This window comes from Microcebus murinus, chromosome 4 (assembly GCF_040939455.1).
Source record: "Microcebus murinus isolate Inina chromosome 4, M.murinus_Inina_mat1.0, whole genome shotgun sequence".
Lineage (NCBI taxonomy): Eukaryota > Metazoa > Chordata > Mammalia > Primates > Cheirogaleidae > Microcebus > Microcebus murinus.
The window spans coordinates 24,786,333-24,805,997 of NC_134107.1; the positions used below are offsets into that span (position 1 = coordinate 24,786,333).

At 41.5% G+C, this 19,665-nt stretch overlaps 1 pseudogene; it reads right to left on the reverse strand.

Moving 5' to 3' along the window:
• Positions 1 to 592: 592 nt before the first annotated feature.
• LOC109730710 (putative monooxygenase p33MONOX pseudogene) lies at positions 593 to 2,510 on the reverse strand (annotated as a pseudogene).
• Positions 2,511 to 19,665: the final 17,155 nt, after the last annotated feature.

Sequence of the window (19,665 nt, forward strand, 5' to 3'; positions counted from 1 at the left end):
TTTCCTAGACTCTTTGATAAGTTATCTTATAAATCGTAACATGTCATTTTGTATATATAAGAAAATTGAGGTTCAGAGAGGTTTAAGTAATTTTTTTTTTTTTGAGAAAGTAGTAAGGATTTTTATTGTCAAAACAAGAGATCATAACAGAAGACACAAATAAATTAATTGTTCTAATAACTATAGACTCCAGGGCATCTCTACGGAAAGGTCAGCTCCTTAGGTACTGATAGATACAGACTATCCAAAACAAAGACAAGTATGAGACAGGGCTCAAGACAGTGACTGAACGTGTAGAGTGAGGAGAAATAAAAAGGCAGTTTCCCTATTTCCTTTCCTCAGTACAGTATGTGTTGCATAAAGGAATGAGGCTCATCTTGGTGACAAATGCTTTTATATAGACAATTTTGAATTCTTCCATCTCCTCCCCACAAAAAAGATTCAGGCCCTGACCTGATGATGAACAAGGAAATTAAAATAAGGTGACACTACTTTCACATGAACTGAAGGCTATGATCTAATTGTAGTTACCATCTTTATTTAACATCCATTTACCTATACCAAATCAGTAGACTGAATTTTCTCCCTTAGGAAGTTTTCAACCAAATTGTAGTTAAATTAATCTCACATAAAAGTGCAAAAAAGGATATGCAAGAGTAGTGTTTGTTCTATGATATAAAAAAGAAACATCCCTCTAGTAACACTGGCCCGAGAGGTACCACATGAATAACTTGCTGAAGGCAAAGTCTGATTATGAGGTTTGCCAAAACGCAAGACGATTCCAGTTTCAGCTGGAAAGAGGTCCCTGCCAAGTCTGGCTTTTAACTGCACCCAGGCCTCAGAAACAGACCTTAGGCCCACCCACCTGCCAGGGCTGGCGCACAGCACCAGTGCAGTCAAGAGGCCCACAGGTGTCTCAGCTAGTGAGTGGGCACCTCCGTGCCACGGTTTGTCAGTGTTCACGTTGATCGTGGTGAAAGAATCAAGCAGCCTGAAGTTCTAGAACAGCACGAACAGTAATTACCTAGTAAGCAATGATCAAACTCTTGTCTAGGGCAAACGACACAAAAATAGGTCATCAGTCCCCCCCATACACCACTGCTGAGATGTGATCTCACTTGACAGCAGCACAAAATGGATTCTCCCACACAAGGGCAAACTTTGCACTAATGTTTCTCTAAAACCAATTATGTCTTCAGGTCTAGCCTTAGTTTAAGAGGTTTGTTAAAAATACACCTTTCCTATGTCAGAGCCAAGGTAAAAGGGGAATGGGGCTCTAGAAGCCAGTGGGTGTGAGCACATTCAGGTCCCGGGGTTTGAGGCTGTGGGTCCGCGGGGGTTGCGTCTTCCCTTCCGTCACGGGCACGTCCATCTTGGGTGGCTTGAAGGTTGCTGGATCTTCAGCCATTCTCGTGGCCTGGGCTCGGATCAGTTCCATTGGAGAGGGTTTCTGGGCTCCTCGGTAGGCTTGTGTGGCAAAACTTCCTGAATCATACTTCTGGAGGGGTCTTGTTCCAAAGAAGCTCCATTTATCTGATGGGTTTCTGTCCTTATCCCCACTTCCAGAATCCATGGTACCAGGATTGGGGCCAGGTAAGGCTGTGGAAGAGCCGGAAGTGAACCAGCCTCTGGGCCTGTGCTTAGGGGAAGAATGAGGGGTGCTGCTTGGGGTGGACTGGGCTGACGCAGGCTGCTTCTTTTCTTTTGTTATCTCTCCATTCTGTAGCTTTAGTTTGTGCAGTGCTTCTGCCACTCGAAGGTACTTGCTCTCCTCGGTGGTGAGGCCCTTGTGGGGTGTGTAGCCAGCATCTCTCAGCCCTGCCTGTTGTTCAAAACGCTGGATGCTCTCCTGGGTCTGCTTTGTGACCAGAGAATTCATGATGACATGGGTAGCTTTAGCCTTCACCACCGGGACCTTGTCTGCACTGTCAGTGGCCGATGGCAGGGTCATGGCAAGGGAGGATACACTGGCTTCTCCTTCCTCCACCTTGGCGAGGTGCTGATACTTGCGCTCTGGGATCACTGGCTTCCAGGGGATGCTGCCCATGTCTGATGGAGGAGGAGTCATGGACGCAGGGTCCTCAAGGGCATCGTCATAGCTGAATGCCCGGCGGCATATCCCGATGGGCAGGGACATCTTGCCTAGAGGCCCACTAGGCTCAAGTGCAGGTACTTCTGGTTGTCTTGAAGCCATTGAAAAACTGGGATCCAGATGCTTTTTCTATATAGAATTCGGAGATGAGTCCCTGCCACCACAGTGAAGTTATGTGACGACTATGCGCACAGACAGATGTTAATGAGGAACATTGCCCAGCTGCTGCAAATCAGCAAACCTTCCGGGAAGAGTCCATCCAGGGGCTCCGCTCTCCTGCCGCCGCCGCGGGGCCGCCGCAGCCCCGAGTCCGACCCTAAAGGGGCTCTGAGGACCCCCGTCTCCCGACAGGTTGCGGCGCGGTCTGTGTGGAAGCCATCATGAGGGCGGCGGCGACACCTGAGGCCTCCGCACCCGCCCGGGGGGACCGGTTTAAGTAATTTGATATAAGATAAAGGTAACAAACTGAGATCCAAACACGGTGCTCATGTGAAAAATCTATGCTGTTTTCACACTACCACACAGCAGGTTTTAAATGCATAGAGAAAACTGATCATTCCATCTCTTTGTAGATTAGAGAATTCTAGCATGTCTTCCAAGGAACACCAGGCATATAAGATTCTCTGTGAACCAAAGGGCTCCATGTTTCCAAATTCGAATTAATTTGGAAACTAACACATATTAAGTTATCACTTTTCAAGATTCATGATGCACATAAGCATAATTTAATCTCTACGAAGTTCTTCAGTTAAGAAATCTATTTAACTTTGTTTAACTTAAACTTTTTCAAATGTATTTGACTACTAAACATCCCCAACAAATTTGACTACTAAACATCCCCAACAAACTCTGCCATTGATTTTAAACCTCCTAAAAAGCACTTTCTGAACACCCTTTTTTTTTTTTGAGACAGAGTCTCGCTTTGTTGCCCAGGCTAGACTGAGTGCCGTGGCGTCAGCCTAGCTCACAGCAACCTCAAACTCCTGGGCTCAAGCCATCCTGCTGCCTTAGCCTCCCCAGTAGCTGGGACTACAGGCATGCGTCACCATGCCCTGCTAATTTTTTCTATATATATTAGTTGGCCAATTAATTTCTTTTTATTTATAGTAGAGACGGGGTCTTGCTCTTGCTCAGGCTGGTCTCGAACTCCTGACCTCAAGTAATCTGCCAGCCTCAGCCTCCCAGAGTGCTACGATTACAGGTGTGAGCCACCGCACCCGGCCTGAACACTCTGAAAAATTTTATGGCAGAAATTAAAAGTAGAACTTGATGCTATGCCGGAATGAAACATAACGATTACATCCTGGGCCAACAAACAAATGGCTGGGTTTTCTTCTTGCTGAATTAACACAGCAAGGATTTTGACTTAACCTAAATAGTTCCTGGTCCAGATCAATTTCCCATGGATAGTCAGAAAGACAGCACCATGTTGCTTTGATGTCTTTTACTTTATTCCTAACAAGGAACATCTGTGGGTTTTGCTTCTTCCTATCCTACTATGTTAGCAGAATCCTTCTTTTGTAGGGTTCTTGCTTCATGGGTGAATTATGTGATCAATCTAGACCAATGAGTATCCTCCCTGGGGTTTTTCCACCAGTACTATTAGAGATGTTCTCTTCTTCCTTGTTGTTACTAAATGCTAGGGTGTGGTCTTATGCTGTCAGTGATTTTAATGTTTATATATGTGGCTAGAGCCTAAGAATGTACAACATTTGAGTCCATGAGTCCTGCTGTGCCTGAAGCCACAAGTTCTATCCCCAGATATTTTGATTATGTGAGCAAACACTTTCTTTGTTTCTTTGTGTTTTTTTTTCTTGTTATCTGTTCTCCCCCCGCCCCCTTTCCTCTCTGTTTTCCTTTTCCTACTTCTCTTTCTCTTTTTCTATTAGTTTGAGTATTCTGTTATGTAGTTTCAGTATGAACTGAAAGAGTGTTGATTAATGTATTTACCTTCAGGCCAGGGGCTGTGGCTCATGCCTGTAATCCCAGCACTTTGGGAGGCTGAGGCAAGAGGATCACTTGTGCCCAAGTGTTGAAGGCTACAGTGAGCTATGATGCCTGGGAGACAGAGCCAGACCCCATCTTTAAATAAATATATATATATGTATGTATATATGTATATATATATATTTTTTTTCTTTTTCCAATAAACTCAGGTAAACCAGTGGGTTTTTCCCCCAGAGCTATGGATACTGCAAAACTGTTAGATAGGCCGGGCGCTGTGGCTCACGCCTGTAATCCTAGCTCTTGGGAGGCCGAGGCGGGCGGATTGCTCAAGGTCAGGAGTAAACCAGCCTGAGCAAGAGCGAGACCCCGTCTCTACTATAAAATAGAAAGAAATTAATTGGCCAACTGATATATATATATAAAAAATTAGCCGGGCATGGTGGCGCATGCCTGTAGTCCCAGCTACCCGGGAGGCTGAGGCAGAAGGATCACTCGAGCCCAGGAGTTTGAGGTTGCTGTGAGCTAGGCTGACGCCACGGCACTCACTCTAGCCTGGGCAACAAAGCGAGACTCTGTCTCAAAAAAAAAAAAAAAAAAAAAAAAAAAAAAAACTGTTAGATGATAGAGGATGTACAAGTAAGTGCTATACAGGCTAAGAAATCTCTCCCAATGTTAACAGAACTGGGAGGTTTCATAATGTATCATTGTTTGTCACTGCCATAGTCCTAGCAGCTAACACGGCTTCTGGCTATGATGAAAGGTATTTAAGGAATATTTGTTGACTGGCTTATTCAACACTAATAGCTTCCTGTTTCAGAGAAGATCAACCTTTTTTCTTTCTTTCAATTCTCTTTACCAACTATATACCAAAACTTGGAAGTAAGAAAGAAATCTGTTTTCAAAAAGCTTATACTCTAATGGGGGAGAAATTTAGAAACAAATGTAAAAAACATTTCAAAAACATCTGTAGGAGAAACATATCTGGGAGGACAAAGAAGTTCTGACTTATGGCAGGTATGAGAGCTCAGAATAGGTATACCAGAGTTCAAAAAACTGGAAAGCTAGATTTGGCCTGGAAATATATTTGAAAATTTGGAAAAATTTTATATAACGTTACATATTTACAGTGTTTCTTTAAACATTAGAAAATTCAGCAACATGGGCTTGTTTCTCTTGGGAACAAATGGCAAGAACTGAGTAAGAGCTCACCCATTTATGTGATATGAAACACATACACCCCAGTTTGTCACGGCTTTTTACCACATCTTTTTTTTATTTATAAATAAATATTTATTAGTGTAACACATACTTACTATATGAAGAGTTAAACAGAACTGAAAATCACACAGTGAAAACAATAGATCCCCTCCCCTCTGCCCCTAGGTACCCCAGCCCTATGTACCTGGTCTGTATCACTCATTTTTGCCACCTGTCTATCTCATAAAAGGCATTTGTGTTTGTGACCCTGGTGTCTACTACTGTGGCTGGCAAGGAAGAACACAGAGGATCTAGGATCTCATAATCCATTTGCTAATCAAAATACCTTTTGAAGAGTATTAAGTATAGAAACAGAAAGTGGAAAAAGAGTACTCTAGGATTATGAGAGCTGACCTGACGATCCATTTAGAGGAGGCATATCAGCTCTGCATTTTCTTTTTTTCACTGGCGTCATCTGGGGCACAGAAATGTGATTGTTCAATTCTATGCAAAGCCTGTGCTTTGGTAAGGGAGGGAATCTGTTGTGGAAACTTGAGCGGAATATCTGTTCTCATCATACAAGTTTATTTACTGTGAAGGAAGCTTCAGGGTAAACTTGATTAAATAGACTGGGACCCAATGTGGCATAATGGAAGAGCCCTGCCTAGAAATCAGGGAGCCCAGGTTTGAAACCTGGTCCTGTAATTAAATAGTTGGGTGATATTGGGCATGTCACTTTTTATTTCTTAGTCCATTTACTCTTTTATATAATGAGGGATTTGGATTAGATAATATCTAAATACCTGCCAGCTCCAAAGTTATCAATATCCTACATGTAAAGGGAATACAGTCTAACTCAGCCCCTGGAATCAGGTTTAAATCCCAGTTCTACTACATATTGTCCCATCTTTCTCAATAATGGGGCTTGTTATAATATTCCCGTTGTTATGAATGAAAGAGAAGATTCAGTGCGAGTGCTTAGGATGGTGCATAAAATACAGCAAGCATGCAATAAGTGATAGCATCTTTAGAGTTAAAAATTCCTGCTTTCTTAAAACAATTATGTGCCCCCTCTATTTTTAATTGTTCTCTTCCCTGATTTTTATGCATGTGCCTTACTCACTAACAAATTGATATTGTGGAGTCTGGCACAGGAAACAAAAGTCCTTCTTTTTAAGTACATTGATTTGTTATCATTAAGAATTTAGACTTTAATAAAGTTAATGGTTGGTCTTAGTAGCAATAATTTAAACAAGTAAGAAACTTGAATGTAGAATATGTGACATGCCCAGCTCTGTATCTCCATTCCCCTCCTTACATTATAGAGCTTTGCTTGGTGTATAGTGAATGATCAATAGATGCTATTTTGCTAAATCTTTTAGGGTCTACTGGCAGGTTAATTTTAGTAATAACTAATATTTATTGAGTATTTAACTGTGTCCAACAGTCTCTGCTAAATGTTTATATGTACTATATAATTTAATTCTGATAAAGGGTATTATTATTTCTCCCATTTTTCATATGAAGAAATTAAGGCCTAATTAAGGCCTAGAGAAGATAAGTAATTTACCCAAGTGTGCACACAGGTAAAGTGGCAAAGTTAGACTTTAGCTCCGGGTTTGTCTTTCCTTAGAAGTGGTGTTTTTTGGCACTCCTGTGCCACAACATGCTGACACACTACTCTTTACCTTGGTCCTATAGATAGATGAGATGATGGTGACCAGGAATTGAGCCTTGCACTGGTTAGTGGACTAATACATATTACAGCTACTGGGGGTTCAGTTTCTTGAAACCCCCTGTGATTCTCATAATTGTCAATACTAACACCTGTTCAGAATTTTCATACAGGAAGTCCATTGGATGTTGGTATATTTGATCAGTTCCTATGAAACTGTCATTGTCACATGGATGTTTCTGGTGGTAAGGTTGCAGATAGTGAGACAATGACAGCAATAGTAGGGTGCTTTACTTTGAGAGTTGGATGTCAGGCATACATTTGAAAACAGCTCAATTCCCTCAAACGCCACAGTCAGCTGAGCTGTGTGGGAGCAATTTCTCCCTGCCACCTTCTCTCTCTCTCTCTCTCCGTTCTCCCCCCCTCTCTCTCCCTCTCCCTCCCTCTCTCTCCCTCTGTCTCCCTCTCTCTTTATCTCTCCCCGACTCTCTCCCTCTCCACCTCTTTCTCTTTCTCTCTTATGTGCCCCTCTTTCTCTTTTATCTCTTTTACTTTAAGTAGTCTTTGGCTTTTAAGACAGCTTGTGCCTCATCTAGAGATGATCAAAAGTGATATTTTGAAATTGAGAGGAAACAAAAACTCCTCTTTATGCCATGATCTAACCCTTTTTTTTCCATATCTGTCTGGGACATGACACAATTTTTCCCCCATTTGCATTACCCAATGCCACAACAGTTCTCAATATGTCTGGCCTGATTAAGGACACCCATTAGCTTCAGAGATCACTACCCTTTCCCTCTCTTCAACTATATTTAATGAACAAGTATATCTTGTTTGTGTGACATTTAATTTTATACAGTGTTAATTTAAGAAATGGATTAGTACAGTGGATATATTAATGGCTATGTCTCTTCAATCTATTACTGAGCCGTCGGTTTATCCCTGAGAAAATATTGCTGGGCCAGGACCATTGCTCAGTAAGAGTAATTTTGCATTGCCAATGGCTGTGCCCTTGTTTTGTCAAGGCTACATTACAGGCATTCTTTATTTTCTATAAGTCTGGGTTGTATTGTTTTGAGGATCCAGCTGATTCAGATTAGGTTAACCTCAATCCTCCCTTCATGAATTTCTTTATCCTCATCATTTTCATTGTTTGGCCATCCTATGGATGGATGTTTTCTTTTTTTCCTCAGATCTCAATGTAAACACATTGAATAATGGCACTTTTCAGTTCATGGTTCATGACCCTCATTACTCCTTGCATGACCTCTGCTACTTTATTTATTTATTTCTTCTCTTTTATTTCTATTCCATACTCTCATTCTCCTCCTTACACTATAGCAATCATTCTTGCTTAATTCTGACTTCTTTGTTGTGCGTGTCTTCCAAATGTGTACTGCTGCTTTCTATGCTTTTAAATTATGCAAACAGTATGATGTAAATATTTTAATCTTCTTAGGTTTTTGGGTTTTTTTTAATCAACTAGATGCTTTTAAGATTTACCCATGTTGCCATGTGTACATCTAATCCTTTGCCTCTAATTTCTTTCTTTCTTGTTCTAAGGACTTGAAAGGGAACATCAGTGTCTGGCATGCTGACCCACTCTGATCATTCAGCTTTCTTATACGAGGCTGACATCAGAGTCAAGTGGTGATGTGATGGTCTCAGAGGAGTCCCTATGTGGTTTACGTAGGGCCCTGATCTATGACAAGAAGCATGGAATTTTAAAAAATTGTTTGTTAGTTCTTGAAGATGCAGTGATTTTTTTTCTTACTGGAGAGGTGACAGCAAAACCCTACATTATCATGGAAGCAATGTGGGAAAAAACCAACTTATTATGAAGACAAGCCTCAGTTTCTTTATTAGTAACATGGAGATAATAATGGTACTGACATCATGAAGTTGCTGGGGTTAATATAAGATAATTTATGCAATCTGTTTACTACTGTGCCTGACACATTGATAAATAGTTTATAATTAATATTTGAACTCTAAGCCCTGTGTTCCACTCACAGTGCAATGTGCTGCCTTACAGCAAGAAGATTTGCTCTTTTATTAATGTAGACAATATATGGATTATCTAAAATATGCAAGAGAAAACTAGGGATGGGGACTGATGTTCTGTATCATGATATTTAATTGTGAGCAGACACAGTCATGCTTCATGTGCAACCAACTGTGAAAGCTGAGTGTATGAACACAGCTTATTGTTGTAATTGAATACAATCTACAACAAAGTTCTTATCTTCCAATCAATACTCATAATTGTTACTGTGCTGCGTGGTCATTATGCATAAATGGTAAACAGTATATACACACATCTACTAACTCTTATTTCTCTTACCAGCAGAGCATGTTTTAATTTTCCGTTTGTACTTCCCATCTTGTTTTATATTTCTAGTTTCACTAACCTTCACCCAAGTGATACAAGGAGGAGAGGTACAGGGAGGAGAAGAGCCTGACTTGGGTTCACATGGTAAAAGGCACAAAGGTCATTCTACAAAGCAGGTCATGGATGACACTGTGTGGGCACTGTGTTACAGCATGAAGGATAGACAGTGTGAGAAAATGTGTCTGTAGTCTCTCTTCTTCTCAGTGACAGACACACAGGGACTTCAGAGGGGCTCACTTTAGTCACACCCTGCCCAGGAGAGCAGGGGCTGGGGCATGGGGGAGGCAGTGTTTGCATAAGAGATGAAAAAACTGTGTCCACTGGTGCTTACCTCTCAAAAACAATGGAAGCAAGTTCACCTCTGTGCTGATCCTAAGAGCCTTATTCTTTTTGGCTTGACGTTCCTATAACACAAAGGCTGGAAACAACAGTCTACAAGGCTAAATATATCTCACTGCCTGTTTCTGTAAATAAAGTTTTATTGGAACACAGCCATGCCCACTTGTTTACTATTGCCTGCTTTCACCCTACAGTAGCAGGACTGAGTAGTCACAGCAGACACCCTATAGTGAGCAAAGTCTAACATATTTACTATCTGGACCTTCACAGAAAAAGTTTGGCAACAGTTGCTCTAACTGCATGTTTTTCCTTGTCTCAGATAAATGTGAGCAGGCAGTACAGTACAGTGGTGCAGAGTATGCACTCTGAAGGCAGAGCAAAGGCTGCAACTTTCTTACTGTGTGATGTTACATCTCAGTATCCTCCTCTGTAAAGCAGGAAAGGTCTGCTATCTACCTTATAATGTTGTGGTGAAGAATTAATAGGATAATGCACACAAGGTGCTTAACAGTTACCTGATGTTTAAATGCGTATTAGCTATTTGTAAAAGTCAAAAGATTGATGAACTGAACAGTAAAGGTAGAACACTGTGGGTAAGGAATACAGTCACTCTGGGTGTTTTGTGTGCTTGGAAAGCATATATATATATATATATATATATGTATATATATATATATGTATATATATATATATATACATATATATATATATATTTTGAGACAGAGTCTCACTCTGTAGCCCGAGCTAGAGTGCCATGGTGTCAGCCTAGCTCACAGCAACCTCAAACTCCTTGGCTCAAGCAATTCTCCTGCCTCAGCCTCTCATGTAGCTGGGACTACAGGCATGCGCCACCATGCCTGGCTAATTTTTTCCTCTGTATATTTTTAGTTGTCCAACTAATTTCTATCTATTTTTAGTAGAGACAGGGTTTTGCTCTTGCTGAGGCTGGTCTCGAACTCCTGAGCTCAAACGATCCACCTGCCTCAGCCTTCCAGAGTACTAGGATTGCAGGCGTGAGCCACCTTGCCCGGCCTGGGAAAGCATATTGTGATTGATTGCATGAGAGTGGGTGAAAGGAGCTCTGGGTTGTTGAAGGTGATTATGCTCAGATATCTCCCAGGGTCTGGCCTGGTCACTTTAAGTGTGTGAAGGTATAATAGAAGCTCTCTGCCCTCTCCCTTGGTGTCTGTCTGCTCACACATGCAGGGAGCTGTGGAGAAAACAAGGGTTTCTTTCAATCAATGTGGAGTGTCTTTTGTCCTCCTGCATCAGCAGGGCTTAGGTCAGATCAGATGCCCAGGAGTGAAAGCCTGTTACCACGTCCAACAGCCATTCACTCAGGGAACCAGAAAGGGTGTGAACACCTGCTGCATTTCATGTGGGGAAGCTAATGGGTGTCCACGGTTCTTCCCCACAGGTGCTGAAAGTCTGATCTGATCTGGGAAGCATTTCACAAGACAGAAAATGAGAAATAAAAACTCTAAATTAAAAAAAGCTCCCTGCCATTGAGTGGCAACGGGATCACTTTCTGCCAGCCTTGTTCCAAGGGCCATGTTCCCTGTGAAGCTGCTACTGAGCAGTAAAAGACTGGATGGAGCAGCTCAAATGTAGGGACTTAGCTACTTCTTCCGCATCACACTTCTATTTCTTTGCTATAATAGGCTGCCACTATTATTGTATGAAGTATTACTTTTAACCTACTGTTTTTACCCTTTATGACTTGCTCATATACCTGCCATTTACAAGCAAGACACTTGCCTTAGCTGCTGCTGTGGCGGCTGAACAAAATTTTGTAAGCAATGACTCTTCTAAAGGTTAGGTTAAGCACTTGTTTCCTTGTTTATTTATTTTATTATTATTATTTTAATTCCTATGAAAGCCTTTATTTATTTATTTATTTTAGTGTATTATGGGGGTACAAGTATTAAGGTTATGTATATTTCCCAACACTCTGCCACCCTTGAGTCAGAGCCTCAAGCGTGACCATCCCCCAAACGTTGCATATCTCACTCGTTGTGTTTGTATATACCCATCCCCTCCTCCACCCTCCCACCTGCCTGACACCCGATAAATGTTATTCCTATATGTCCACTGAGGTGTTGATCCGTTAATACCAATTTGCTGGTGAGTACATGTGGTGCTGGTTTTTCCATTCTTGAGATACTTCACTTAGTAGAATGGGTTCCAGCTCTATCCAGGAAAATACAAGAGGTGCTATATCACCATTGTTTTTTAAAGGTGAATAATACTCCATGGTATACATATACCACATTTTATTAATTCACTCATGAATTGATGGACACTTGGGTTGTTTCCACAACTTTGCAATTGTGAATTGTGCTGCTATAAACATTTGAGTGCAGGTGTCTTTTCCATAAAGTGACTTTTGATTTTTTGGGTAGATGTCCAGTAGTGGAATTGCTGGATCAAATGGTAGTTCTACTTGTATCGCTTTGAGGTATCTCCATGTTGCTTTCCACAGAGGTTGAACTAGTTTGCAGTCCCACCAGCAGTGTAGGAGTGTTCCTATCTCTCCGCATCCACGCCAACATTTATTGTTTGGGGACTTTTTGATAAAGGCAATTCTCACTGGAGTTAAGTGATAATCTCATTGTGGTTTTAATTTGCATTTCCCTGATGATTAGATATGTTGAGCATTTTTTCATGTGTTTATAGGTCATTATTCTGTCTTCTTTGAGAAGTTTCTGTTCATGTCCTTTGTCCATTTTTCAATAGGGTTGTTTGATTTTTTTTCTGGCTGGTTTTCCTCAGTTCTAAATAGATTCTAGTTATCAGCCCTTTGTCGGATGTGTAGCTTGTGAAAATTTTCTCCCATTCTGTGGGTTGTCTGTTTGCTCTCTTGACAGTTTCTTTGGCTGTGCAGAAGCTTTTTATTTGATCAGGTCCCATTTATTTATTTTTGTTCCCGCTGTGATTGCCTTTGGGGTCTTCTTCATAAATTCTTTGCCTAGGCCAATGTCTAGAAGAGTATTTCCAATGTTTTCCTTTAGAATTCTAATAGTTTAACACCTAATGTTCAAGTCTGTTACCCAGCGTGCGTTGATTTTTGCGAGAGATGAAAGGTGTGGGTCTTGTTTCAGTATTCTACATGTGGTTATCCAGTTTTCCCAGCACCATTTATTGAATAAGGATTCTTTTCCCCAGTGTATGTTTTTGTCTACTTTGTCGAAGATTAGTTGGCTATATGAGGATCGTTTTATTTCTGGGTTCTAGGCTCTGTTCCACTGGTAAATGTTCCTGTTCTTGTGCCAGTCCCAAGATGTTTTAATTATTGTATCCTTATAGTATAGTTTGAAGTCTGGTAAATTGATACCTCCTATTTTGTTTTTATTGCCTAGGATTGATTTTGCTATACGGGGTCTTTTCTGGTTCCATACGAAGCGTAAAATTATTTTTTCTATATTGTGAAAAATGATGGTGGCATTTTGATAGGGATTGCATTGACTCTGGAGGTCACTTTGGGTAGTATAGACATTTTAACAATGCTGATTCCGCCGACCAATGAGCATGGTATATTCTTCCACCTGTTTATATCCTCTGCTATTTCCTTCTTCAGTGTTTCATAGTTCTCCCTATAGAGGTCTTTTACCTCTTTAGTTTAATATATTCCTAGGTACTTTATTTTCTTTGTTGCTATTTTGAAGGGAATTGAGTCTTTGATTTGGTTCTCACTTGTACTGTTGTTGGCTTATATGAATGCCTCTGATTTCTGTGTACTGATTTTGCATCCTGAGGCTTTACCAAATTCATTTATCAATTCAAGGAGTCTCTTGGTTGAGTCCTTCGGGGTTTCTAGGTATAATATCATGTCATCAGCAAAGAGTGAGAGTTTGATCTCTTCTGCTCCCATTTGGACACCCTTAATTCCGCTCTCTTGTCTGATTGCTGTAGCAAGGACTACCAGCACTATGTTGCATAGAAGTGGAGATAGTGGGCAACCTTGTCTTGTTCCAGTTCTAAGTGGGAATGCTTTCCATTTTTCCCCATTCAGTATGATATTGGCTGTGGGTTTGTCATATATGGCTTCTATCATTTTTGGTAAGCCCCATCTATGTGTATTTTGTTGAGCGTTCTTATCATAAAAGGGTGTTGAATTTTGTCAAATGCTTTTTCTGCTTCTATTGAGAGGACCATATGGTCTTTGTTTTTGCTTCTGTTTATATGGTGAATTACATTTATAGATTTGCATATGTTGAACCATCCCTGCATCCCTGGGATGAAGCCCACTTGGTTGTGATGGATTATTTTCTTGACAAACACCTGGATTCGATTGGATAGGATTTTGTTGAGAATTTTTGCATCTATATTCATAAGGGATATTGGTCTATAGTTTTCTCTTTTTGTTGCATCCTTTCCTGGTTTTGGCATCAGGGTTACGTTTCCTTCATAAAATGTATAGGGAAGGATTCCATCCTTCTCCGTGTTGTGGAATAATTTCTGCAGGATAGGCACCAGTTCTTTGTAGGTGTGGTAAAATTCGGGTGTGAAACCATCTGGTCCAGGACCTTTCTCTTTAGGAAGGTTTTTTATTTCTGTTTCAATTTAAGTACTTGACATTGGTCTGTTCAGGAATTCTATTTCTTCCTGGTTGAGCCTAGGGAGGCTGTGTGTTTCTAAGAAATTGTCCATTTCCTCCACATTTTCCAGTTTGTGTGCATAGAGGTTTTTGTAGTATTCATGAATTATATCTTGTTTCTCCATGGTATCCATTGTAATTTTTCCTTTATTGTTCCTGATGGAGCTTATTAGAGATTTTTCTTTTCTGCTTTTTGTTAGTCTAGTCAAAGGTGTGTCAATTTTGTTTAATTTTTCAAAGAACCAACTTTTTGTTTTGTTAATCTTCCATATAGTTTCTCTGTTGTCAATTTCATTTAGTTCTGATTTGATCTTAATGATTTCACTTCTTCTGCTGAGTTTGGGGTTGGTCTGTTCTTTTTTCAGCTCTTTGAGATGATTCATTAGGTTATCTATTTGTGATCTTTTCGACTTTTGGATATATGCATTTATTGAAATGAACTTTCCTCTGAGGATTGCTTTAGCTATCTCCCACAGGTTTTGATAACTTGTTTCTCCTTTGTCATTTAGTTCAAAGAATCTCTTGATTTTCATCTTGATTTCCTTGTTTATGAAGTGATCATTCAGCAGAAGGTTGTTTCGTTTCCATGACTTTGTGTAGAAATGAGAGTTCCTGTTAGGGTTGATTTCTACTTTTATTCCATTGTCATCTGAAAAGATATATGTATGATTTCTATTTTTGTAAATTGTTTGAGATGTGCTTTGTGTCCTAGGATATGGTCAATCTTAGAGAATGACCCATGAGCTGATGAGAAGAATGTATATTCAGTGGTTTGAGGGTAGAGTGTCCTGCAAATGTCAGTCAGGCCCATTTGTTCTATAGTTCTGTTTAAGTTCATTATTTCTTTGTTGATTTTCTGTTTGGAGGATCTGTTCTGTGCTGTGTGGGGTTTTAAACTTTCTGACTATTATGATGGTATTGTTTGTCCATTTGTTTGGATCAAGTAGAGTTTGCTTTATGAATCTGGGTGCACTTTGGTTGGGTGCATATATATTTAGAATTGTTATGTCTTCTTGTTGAACTGTACCCTTCACCATTATATAGTGATCTTCTTTGTCTTTTATTAGTTTTGTTAATTTAAAAACTAAGTTATCTGTAATCAGCACTGCCACGCTAGCTTTCTTTTGGCTTCTGTTTGCTTGAAATATTTTTCTCCACCCCTTTACCTTTAGTCTAACTGCATCCTTGCAGGTTAGATGTGTTTCCTGAAGGCAGCAGATATTTGGCTTTTATTTTTTAATCCATTCAGCCAGCCTATGTCTCTTGAGTGGGGAGTTCAAGCCATTCACATTTATTGAGATAACTGATAGGTAGGGCAGATTTCTGTTCATTATGTTGGGTTGAACTTTGTTGTTTTGTTTTCTTTCTTGAGTCATTGTGGTTTCTTGGCTTTGATCTTTAGTTTTTGAGTAGATTTACATTCGTGAGTGTTTATTGTGCTGATCCGTGGGTAACACTATTTTCTGTACTTCTTGAAGGGCTGGTCTTGTCTTGGTGAATTCCCTCAGTCTTTGCTTATCTGAGAATGTCTTGGTTTCTCCTTTGTATACAAAACTTAGTTCTACAGGGAATAAGATTCTAGGCTCAGCATTATTCTGTTTCAGATGAGTGAAAATGGGGCCCCATTCTCTCTTTACAAACTTTGCTTGTAAAGTTTCAGTAGACAAGTCTGGTGTTATTTTTGGCTTTCCTTTGTATGTCACTTGCTTCTTTCATCTGACAGCTTGTAGAATGGCCTCTTTGGTTGATATTTTGGTCACTCTGATGACTGCATGTTGTGACGTCTTCCTGTTTGCATTGAATTTCCCAGGGATCCTTTGAGCTTCTTGAACTTGTATCTGGAGAGTTTTAGTAAGGCCTGTGAAACTTTCCTCTATTATATCTTCAAATAGCTTGTCCAACCCTTGAGTGTTTTCTTCTTCCCCTTCTGGTAACCCTATGACCCTCACGTTAGGTTTCTTCACATAATCCCACATCTCTTGTAGGTTTTGCTCTTTTCTCTTGTTTCTCTGCTCTATCTCTGTGACTAATTTATTTAATTGGAAGGTTTTATCTTCAATCTCTGAGATTCTTTCTTCGATTTGATCTACCCTGTTCTTGAAGCTTTCCACTGTGTTTTGTAATTTCCTGAATTGATTCTTCATTTCCAGGAGTTCGGTTAGATATTGCTTCATTGTTTCAATTTCTTTAGTGAATTTTTGTTCCATGTCCTGGAATCTTTTTGCATTTTCTTTGTGTTGGTTATCTAGTTTTTCTTTCAACTTGTTGAATTTTCTTATGATCCATGCTCAAAATTCTTCTTCTGTCATTTTAGTAGTGGTCTTATTTTGGTTGCGGTCCATTTCTGAGGGGCTGGTCTTCCTCTTTGGGGGTGTGCTTTCCATTTGGGTTTTCATATTTCCAGAGTTCCTTTGGTGATTTCTTCCCATCTGGATCAGTTGTTGCTTCTTACCTTTAGGTTTTGGTTTGGGTAATGACACTCCCTGTTTAGTCTCTGTGCAAGTAGGTGGTGTTTGTGGGTGAGATTTGATCACACCCTGTATGATAAGTCAGTAGATGACGTAAAAGGGTGTGCAGAATGTCCTCCCTGTTGGTAGGTGGCTCTTGCTGGGAGGAGCAGGCTACACTGTTGTTTTTGGGTCCTGTAACCATTTCTTGTTCCTCTGGAGAGGCACTCTAGTGCCTCTGGTGGTGGGTGGGCCCCTGGGACTTCCAGGTATGTCCTTGTTCTCCACCTTAGTGAGGGCTGGTCTAGGAGTGAGTCTCGGCAGAACTGGGTTGGTTAAGCCTGCTGTCAGGCACCACAAATGATGTTAGCAGGGGTCAAAGTTCTGTTCTCTGCTTCCCGGGAGAAGCTGTCAGGGAGGGGCTGGAATGGCCCTGCTCAGTCAGTAAGTCTGCATGTGGGGGTGGGACTGTCCAAGACTGGCAGTCTGGAGCTGGCCCTGCTCCTTTCCACCCTCCCCAACTCCATGGCTTCTCCTGGGCTTCTGCCAGCAGGCCAGACCCCATGTCACTGGGTCCCCCCTGGCTGTGATGCTGGCTGGGAGGTTCCTTGTGCAGAATCGCCACCTGGGCTGGGCACCCAGCCCCCCCTTAGGAGGAGAGTTGCCCTCAAGCACACTGATCAGCCCTTTAAGGCACGACCTAGCAGGCTTGTTCACATATATCCCCTCTGTGCCCGGGCTAATGTGAGACCTGGGTGCATGGGATCTGGTCCACAGGTCTGACCTCTGGGCCCCAGAATTCACTTCCTGACCCCACCAGGGAGAGGAGTTCCAGTCCCAATTCACCCACAGGAGCCCAAGCTGGGTCGATGTCTCTCAGCCTCAGAGTCTGCCCTGCTCTCCTGGAATCACCGGGCCAGCAGCACCTGGGAAGACTGGCGGGTAGGGAGCTCACAGTCTTGAGTACCCTTCAGTCAGCTGAAGGGCCCCAAAGGGAAGGTCCTGTTCCCTGGAGATGCCTCAGCTGGTGGCTATATTGTCTCTCTCGGCAGCCGTGGATATAGAAGGGGGAGGGGGGAATGAAACAATATGGCACCTGCCACACGGCTCGGGTCTGTGCACAGGGAGGCACCCTGAGGGAGTTGGAAACCTGGTGCCATGTCTGCTACAGGCTTACCACTCACTGGCAGTGGCTGTCTCTGGGCTGGTGTCCATAGGTCTCTCCAACCCCTGGGGAGCCCTCCAGCAGTCCAAGATGCAAGGGAGGTAAAAGTTTACAGCTCTACCTACCCTTACTGCTGGTTTTCAAGCTTCTTGGGAGGTCTCTTCTTCCAGTTCTCCTCTGCAACCTCATCCCGTGAAGTCTCCTATAGTCTCTGGTACCCCTCCTTCCATCCCTGTCCGATGTATGCTCGTCTGCTTGCTTCTTTCTTCTGATTTCTTCTAGAAACTGTCTTTTTTGCAGAGGCACTCTGTCTGGCAGTGTTTCTTGTCCACCATCTTGCTCTGCCTCCCCTGTTTCCTTGTTTAGATCCACTGTAGAGCCTGACACATATAAGGTGCTTAGTAATTACTTGTTGAACAAAGGTTGAGTGATGATGAAACAATAAATATATCAGCTATAGTTCCTGCCTTTATGGACTTCAGGGTGGAAGTGGGAAAGGTAGACATTAATACTGTTATGTGTGTGATTGATCAGTTCTATGAGGTAGGCATTTACAGATAAGTAAGTCAAAGCCCGGACAGGTAAGTGGTCTGGTTAATGTCATGCATCAGTAAATGACAGAGCCAGGATTTGATCCCAGGTCCAACTCTTCCCTCTTCCTCTTTAAACTCTGTTATACCTCATAGGTAAGTAATTTCCCAGAGATAGCATGTTTCTGGTGAGTGAGCAATTTGGAGAATGTGATGAGTACACTTCCATACAGGAATAAACTTTGTTTTGGCCACTACTGGCAAAGGGTGCTGCTTACCTGGAGTGACTGAACTAGACATCAGAATATTCTTCAATAAGAGTGGCTCAGTCCATGGGGCTCAGTAATCCTCACTTATGTATCAAAGCAGTGTTTCTTAGTGTGGACCCAGGTCCCTGCATCAGAGTCACCTGGAATGCTTGATAAAAACACAGTTTTCGGGGCTTATTCCAAAACTGCTGAGTCAGTGTTTACATAGCTCTCTCAGTTATTTTTACATAGACTAAAGTTTGAAAATCAACATTTAAGAAGATGTTCCACTCACAGTTCAGTCAGGACAACAGTAGCCACACACGGTATTTTGAATAGGAAACTATTTAATAAACAGGATTAGAAAGTTATGGTACCATTAAAAACGCTAGGGAGCAAAGGTCAGGAAGGCCATTCCGGACTTTCAGGAGTCCTAAAGTGCAAAAATTGCAGGTAAGTGGGTGATGCTCAGGAGGGGCACTGGAATCCTCCAGCAAAACCTATGTCTGACATATGGCAGCTCCCGCCACTGCCTGCATCTACTGCCGGAGCACTGGCTCCACCTTCTCTTCGGCTTTCTGATTCTCACAGGAGAGTTTCTTCTTGGCTGAATCTTACTGGAACAGTGCTTGCAAGGGATTCTGAGCAATGCAGTTTCCGAGCTTTCAGCCTCTATGGTACAGGGGAGAGGATATTATGGAGAATCAACAAGTGATATCTGACATAGTGATTATTTAAACTCAGGGCTCTATTAAAGAAAACCAAAAAGTGAGTTGAGAACTGAGTCTATGAAAAAGTCTACAGGTGGTCTGTTAAAAGAATTTGCAAAAGGTGATACTAGCAATTCATCTAATAATAATAACAACAACAATAACAATAATAATACCACCAGTAAAAGAAGAGGCTGTTCTGGTATGTAACCTCTCTGTCACTTGGGACATTGTGGTGTATCCCATTTGCTTCTGGTCTGGATTTACTTCTTTACTCTTCTTTGGGCATCCTGACTTGTATCTCCACCTTGTCTTTCTAAGTTTTC